Source organism: Cicer arietinum, chromosome 7 (genome assembly GCF_000331145.2).
Source record: "Cicer arietinum cultivar CDC Frontier isolate Library 1 chromosome 7, Cicar.CDCFrontier_v2.0, whole genome shotgun sequence".
Classification (NCBI taxonomy): domain Eukaryota; kingdom Viridiplantae; phylum Streptophyta; class Magnoliopsida; order Fabales; family Fabaceae; genus Cicer; species Cicer arietinum.
In genome coordinates this window covers 36539414-36547565 of record NC_021166.2, presented here as the reverse complement: position 1 = coordinate 36547565, position 8152 = coordinate 36539414, and positions in this window count along the sequence as shown.

Sequence of the window (8152 nt, the reverse complement as noted above, 5' to 3'; positions counted from 1 at the left end):
GAGATAAGAATCATGATGATGATGACCGTGTTACTACTGCTACTTGTGATGATCTGATTATTCTCCGTGACTATGACTCAGTCAATCTTGTATCAGATGAGAGCATGTGGATTATTGATAGTGGTGCTACACTGCATGTTACACCAAGGAAGGAGTTCTTCACATCTTACACTTCTGGTGACTTTGGAGTGTTGAAGATGGGTAATGATGGTGTGTCCAAGGTAGTTGGTATTGGTGATGTTTGTTTGCAGACCAACATGGGAGTGCAGTTGTTGCTTAGAGGAGTCAAACATGCTCCAGATGTTCGCTTTAATTTGATCTCTGTGCAGATGCTTGATGATGGTGGTTATGATAATCACTTTGGTTCAGGAAAATGGAAACTCACCAGAGGTAACTTAGTTGTGGCCAGAGGGGAGAAAATTAATAAACTGTATTGGACTAAAGCATTGGTTGCTAAAGACAGTGTGAATGCCATGGATATGGAGGCTTCTTTGTGGCACCGCAGGCTTAGTCATATCAGTGAAAAGGGGCTGAATTGTTTAGCTAAAAAGGATGTACTTCCGGGATTAAAGAGTGCAGAGTTGGAGAAATGTTCTCATTGCATGGCTGGTAAGCAGACTAGAGTATCCTTCAAGAAACATCCTTCCTCAAGGAAGTCAGAGTTGCTTGAATTGGTGCATTCTGATGTTTGTGGCCCGTTGAAGGTAAAGTCAATTAGTGGTGCACTTTACTTTGTTACTTTTATTGATGATTGTTCCAGAAAGCTTTGGGTCTATGCTTTGAAGACAAAAGACCAAGTTCTGGAGAAATTCAAAGAGTTCCATGTTATGGTGGAGAGACAGTCAGGCAAGAAGTTGAAATGCATTCGTACTGACAATGGTGGTGAGTATTGTGGACCATTTGATGTTTATTGCAAGCAGCACGGTATCAGACATGAAAAGACTCCTCCTAAAACCCCTCAGCTGAATGGTTTAGCAGAGAGAATGAACAGGACATTGATTGAAAGAGTTAGGTGTATGCTTTCTGAAGCAAAGTTGCCTAAGCATTTCTGGGGTGAAGCATTGTACATGGCAGTGCATGTTATTAATCTGAGTCCTGCAGGTGCTTTGAATGCTGAGGTGCCAGACAAGATTTGGTTTGGCAAGAATGTCAGGTATGATCATTTGCGTGTCTTCGGTTGCAAAGCATATGTGCATGTTCCAAAGGATGAGAGATCCAAGTTGGATGGGAAGACAAGACAGTGCATCTTTATCGGTTATGGTCAGGATGAATTTGGCTACAAGCTGTTTGATCCAGTTGAGAAGAAAGCTGTTAGAAGCCGTGATGTGAAGTTCATGGAAGACCAAACCATTGAAGACATTGATAAGATGGAGAAGACTACACCTGAGATTGATAATGGTTTGTCTGATGTTGATCCAGTTCGGATGCCTACACATGATCTGGATACTGCTGAAAATAATGTTCAGAATGATGAGCAACATGGTGATGTTGGTGATCAGCAGCTTGGAGATGATTTTGATGTTCCTAATGATGATGCTGAAGAAGAACATGAGATGTCACAAGATGAGGATCTTGGTGATGCTCCTGAACCACCTCAAGCTCAAGTTTGGAGGTCTACTAGGCAGAGGAAACCATCCACCAGGTATCCTTCTGATGACTATGTTACCTTGACTGATGGAGGCGAACCTGAATGTTATGATGAAGCCATGGAGAGTGATGAAAAGAAGAAGTGGTTGGATGCTATGCAAGATGAAATGAAGTCTTTGCATGATAATCACACTTTTGATTTGGTGAAACTACCTAAGGGAAAGAAGGCTTTGGAAAACAGGTGGATCTTCAGAGTGAAGCAAGAAAGCAATTCTACATCTCCAAGATATAAAGCTAGATTAGTTGTGAGAGGTTTCAGACAGAGAAAGGGTGTTGATTTCAATGAGATTTTTTCTCCTGTGGTGAAGATGTCATCCATTAGAACTGTGTTGAGTTTGGCTGCTACTCTTGATTTGGAGGTAGAGCAAATGGATGTAAAAACTGCTTTCCTTCATGGTGATTTGGAGGAAGAGATTTACATGAAGCAACCTGATGGTTTTCTTGTTAAAGGCAAAGAAGACTATGTGTGTAGGCTCAGAAAGAGTCTATATGGTTTGAAGCAGGCCCCGCGTCAGTGGTACAAGAAGTTTGAGTCAGTTATGTGTGAGCAAGGCTACAGGAAGACTACTTCTGATCACTGTGTCTTTGTTAAAAAGTTTGCTGATGATGATTTCATTATCTTGTTATTGTATGTTGATGACATGCTTATTGTTGGGAAAAATATTTCCATGATTAACAGGTTGAAGAAGCAATTGGGCGAGTCATTTGCCATGAAAGACATGGGAGCTGCTAAGCAGATTCTTGGTATAAGAATCATGCGTGACAGGAACAAGAAGAAACTTTGGCTGTCACAAGAACACTATGTTGAAAGACTGTTACAGAGGTTCCAGATGGAATATGCTAAGGCTGTAAGTACTCCTCTTGCTACTCATTTTAAATTGAGTATTAGTCAGAGTCCTACCGATGAAGCTGAAAAATCAGATATGCAACGAGTTCCTTATGCATCTGCTGTGGGTAGTTTAATGTATGCAATGGTGTGTACAAGGCCTGATATTGCACATGCTGTTGGTACAGTTAGTAGATTTCTGTCTAATCCAGGTAGAGAGCATTGGAATGCTGTGAAATGGATTTTGAGGTATCTTCGTGGTACTACCAGTTTGAGGCTTTGTTTTGGAGGTGATAAGCCTACTCTTGTGGGATATACTGATTCTGATATGGCTGGAGACATTGATTCCAGAAAGTCTACTTCAGGCTACTTGATTAAGCTTGCAGGGGGAGCTGTGGCATGGCAATCCAGATTGCAGAGGTGTGTTGCATTGTCCACTACTGAGGCAGAGTTCATTGCCATTACAGAAGCATGCAAGGAATTGTTATGGTTGAGGAAATTCTTGCAGGAGCTTGGTTTTGTTCAAGATAAGTATTTGCTATTTTGTGATAGTCAAAGTGCAATTCATCTTGGTAAGAACTCAACCTTTCATTCTAGGTCCAAGCACATTGGTGTTAGGTATCATTGGATACGTGATGTTTTGGATGCTGGATTGTTGGAATTGGCCAAGATTCATACAGATGATAATGGTGCTGATATGATGACCAAGGCATTACCGAGAAGCAAGTTTGAAACTTGTTGTGAGATCGCCAGTTTGGCGGTCACCTCCACATAGTTGTGAGGGGGAGATATGTTGGGTTTTGGGCTCCCTTCCTATGTGGAGAAAGGCCCAATATGTGCAAGTCTATGTGTCTCACTTAACCAAGTGGAGAGAGGTCAGATTAGTGGGCGAAAAAAGAGCTGAATTCAGAGAGAGAGGCAAAGAGAAAAGTGAGAGAGGAAGAGCAAACCCTATTTTCGCATAAAACAGAGCAGCTGCACTAGATTCGCGATATCTCCTTCGTTCACCGTCGGATCGGGCTGAAATTTGGACAGCAGGTTCGTGACTCGTGGTACTTCATTCTGACCGTTTGGATCGTCGATCAGAGGTCTGAGGTGGGAGAAATTGAACTCGGACAGAAGCAGTTTTTCTGGTTTTTTTGCTGAACTTTGTTCTCAATTTCATGTTTGTTTTCTCATTGTGTTGGCTGATTGTTGTGCTGGTTATCTTGCTGTTTTTGGCTGGTTACTGAGCACGAATTTGTGCCAAATTAGAAACTCTCTTGTACCCATATTTTGATCATAGTGAAGCTCTATTACTGGCTTGGTCCCGTGGTTGTTTACTTCTCACACTGAGAAGGTTTTTCCACGTTAAAAATTATTGTGTCATTTGTGATTGGTGATTTTAGTTGCTGTGATTATTTGTTGATTGCTCCTCACAGATTCTTGCAAGTTTGGGAAATTGATTATCCGCTGCATATTGCTCTGTTAGAGTTGTTATTATATTTGTTGTTGAATTTCCCATCAATTTCTTGGCATCTGTTTTCCAGGAATGATCATGGAAATGATCATTGATGTTTGCTTCATGCACTCCCAAGGAGGGCGGTTGTACGGGATAAGAACCACTTGCCAATGCTATAGTTTGTACCTATCACTCCAAAAGGGTTAAAGCCATCGGTGGCTAGGCCAAGTCGTACATTTGGATGATCTGCCATAAGTTCTAGTTGAAGTAAGTCAAATGTTTTCCATACCTCAGAATCTCTAGGATATCTCATGAGAACATCTTGGTTACCCTCTAATGCATGCCATTTCTTAGACTTTGCCGTTTTGGAAGACATAAATAGTATTTGCAATATTAACTTTAGTGGAAAGTAGCGAAGTATATTTGCAGGTTGTTTATTTTTTTATCCTTCCACTTGAGGGGACTTCTATTTTAGATCATTTAAATGATTTTCAAGGGCTCCTAGATCAATTGTCAGGTATGGGTATCAAATTTGATGATGAAGTGTTGGGACTATGGCTACTGAATACTCTACCAGATTCTTGGGAAACTTTTCGGGTTTCAATTACAAACTCAGCTTCTGATGGTGTTGTCTCTTTGCAAAGTGTAAAGGGAAGTGTTCTTAATGAGGAGATGAGAAGGAAGGCACAAGGTACTTCATCTCATTCCGAGGTACTTGTCACTGAGAACAGGGGCCGAAGTCAAAGAAAGGAACCGAAAGGGAATAGACAGAATAACAGAAGTGCGAGTAGAGAGAACAACAGAAGTAAGTCCAAGTCCAGACACAAGAATGTGGAGTGCAATTATTGTCACAAAATGGGGCACATACAGAGGAACTGTTTCATATGGAAAAGGGAGAGCAAAAACAATAACAGCAAGCAGAGAGATAAGAATCATGATGATGATGACCGTGTTACTACTGCTACTTGTGATGATCTGATTATTCTCCGTGACTATGACTCAGTCAATCTTGTATCAGATGAGAGCATGTGGATTATTGATAGTGGTGCTACACTGCATGTTACACCAAGGAAGGAGTTCTTCACATCTTACACTTCTGGTGACTTTGGAGTGTTGAAGATGGGTAATGATGGTGTGTCCAAGGTAGTTGGTATTGGTGATGTTTGTTTGCAGACCAACATGGGAGTGCAGTTGTTGCTTAGAGGAGTCAAACATGCTCCAGATGTTCGCTTTAATTTGATCTCTGTGCAGATGCTTGATGATGGTGGTTATGATAATCACTTTGGTTCAGGAAAATGGAAACTCACCAGAGGTAACTTAGTTGTGGCCAGAGGGGAGAAAATTAATAAACTGTATTGGACTAAAGCATTGGTTGCTAAAGACAGTGTGAATGCCATGGATATGGAGGCTTCTTTGTGGCACCGCAGGCTTAGTCATATCAGTGAAAAGGGGCTGAATTGTTTAGCTAAAAAGGATGTACTTCCGGGATTAAAGAGTGCAGAGTTGGAGAAATATTCTCATTGCATGGCTGGTAAGCAGACTAGAGTATCCTTCAAGAAACATCCTTCCTCAAGGAAGTCAGAGTTGCTTGAATTGGTGCATTCTGATGTTTGTGGCCCGTTGAAGGTAAAGTCAATTAGTGGTGCACTTTACTTTATTACTTTTATTGATGATTGTTCCAGAAAGCTTTGGGTCTATGCTTTGAAGACAAAAGACCAAGTTCTGGAGAAATTCAAAGAGTTCCATGTTATGGTGGAGAGACAGTCAGGCAAGAAGTTGAAATGCATTCGTACTGACAATGGTGGTGAGTATTGTGGACCATTTGATGTTTATTGCAAGCAGCACGGTATCAGACATGAAAAGACTCCTCCTAAAACCCCTCAGCTGAATGGTTTAGCAGAGAGAATGAACAGGACATTGATTGAAAGAGTTAGGTGTATGCTTTCTGAAGCAAAGTTGCCTAAGCATTTCTGGGGTGAAGCATTGTACACGGCAATGCATGTTATTAATCTGAGTCCTGCAGCTGCTTTGAATGCTGAGGTGCCAGACAAGATTTGGTTTGGCAAGAATGTCAGGTATGATCATTTGCGTGTCTTCGGTTGCAAAGCATATGTGCATGTTCCAAAGGATGAGAGATCCAAGTTGGATGGGAAGACAAGACAGTGCATCTTTATCGGTTATGGTCAGGATGAATTTGGCTACAAGCTGTTTGATCCAGTTGAGAAGAAAGCTGTTAGAAGCCGTGATGTGAAGTTCATGGAAGACCAAACCATTGAAGACATTGATAAGATGGAGAAGACTACACCTGAGATTGATAATGGTTTGTCTGATGTTGATCCAGTTCGGATGCCTACACATGATCTGGATACTGCTGAAAATAATGTTCAGAATGATGAGCAACATGGTGATGTTGGTGATCAGCAGCTTGGAGATGATTTTGATGTTCCTAATGATGATGCTGAAGAAGAACATGAGATGTCACAAGATGAGGATCTTGGTGATGCTCCTGAACCACCTCAAGCTCAAGTTTGGAGGTCTACTAGGCAGAGGAAACCATCCACCAGGTATCCTTCTGATGACTATGTTACCTTGACTGATGGAGGCGAACCTGAATGTTATGATGAAGCCATGGAGAGTGATGAAAAGAAGAAGTGGTTGGATGCTATGCAAGATGAAATGAAGTCTTTGCATGATAATCACACTTTTGATTTGGTGAAACTACCTAAGGGAAAGAAGGCTTTGGAAAACAGGTGGATCTTCAGAGTGAAGCAAGAAAACAATTCTACATCTTCAAGATATAAAGCCAGATTAGTTGTGAGAGGTTTCAGACAGAGAAAGGGTGTTGATTTCAATGAGATTTTTTCTCCTGTGGTGAAGATGTCATCCATTAGAACTGTGTTGAGTTTGGCTGCTACTCTTGATTTGGAGGTAGAGCAAATGGATGTAAAAACTGCTTTCCTTCATGGTGATTTGGAGGAAGAGATTTACATGAAGCAACCTGATGGTTTTCTTGTTAAAGGCAAAGAAGACTATGTGTGTAGGCTCAGAAAGAGTCTATATGGTTTGAAGCAGGCCCCGCGTCAGTGGTACAAGAAGTTTGAGTCAGTTATGTGTGAGCAAGGCTACAGGAAGACTACTTCTGATCACTGTGTCTTTGTTAAAAAGTTTGCTGATGATGATTTCATTATCTTGTTATTGTATGTTGATGACATGCTTATTGTTGGGAAAAATATTTCCATGATTAACAGGTTGAAGAAGCAATTGGGCGAGTCATTTGCCATGAAAGACATGGGAGCTGCTAAGCAGATTCTTGGTATAAGAATCATGCGTGACAGGAACAAGAAGAAACTTTGGCTGTCACAAGAACACTATGTTGAAAGACTGTTACAGAGGTTCCAGATGGAATATGCTAAGGCTGTAAGTACTCCTCTTGCTACTCATTTTAAATTGAGTACTAGTCAGAGTCCTACCAATGAAGCTGAAAAATCAGATATGCAACGAGTTCCTTATGCATCTGCTGTGGGTAGTTTAATGTATGCAATGGTGTGTACAAGGCCTGATATTGCACATGCTGTTGGTACAGTTAGTAGATTTCTGTCTAATCCAGGTAGAGAGCATTGGAATGCTGTGAAATGGATTTTGAGGTATCTTCGTGGTACTACCAGTTTGAGGCTTTGTTTTGGAGGTGATAAGCCTACTCTTGTGGGATATACTGATTCTGATATGGCTGGAGACATTGATTCCAGAAAGTCTACTTCAGGCTACTTGATTAAGCTTGCAGGGGGAGCTGTGGCATGGCAATCCAGATTGCAGAGGTGTGTTGCATTGTCCACTACTGAGGCAGAGTTCATTGCCATTACAGAAGCATGCAAGGAATTGTTATGGTTGAGGAAATTCTTGCAGGAGCTTGGTTTTGTTCAAGATAAGTATTTGCTATTTTGTGATAGTCAAAGTGCAATTCATCTTGGTAAGAACTCAACCTTTCATTCTAGGTCCAAGCACATTGATGTTAGGTATCATTGGATACGTGATGTTTTGGATGCTGGATTGTTGGAATTGGCCAAGATTCATACAGATGATAATGGTGCTGATATGATGACCAAGGCATTACCGAGAAGCAAGTTTGAAACTTGTTGTGAGATCGCCGGTTTGGCGGTCACCTCCACATAGTTGTGAGGGGGAGATATGTTGGGTTTTGGGCTCCCTTCCTATGTGGAGAAAGACCCAATATGTGCAAG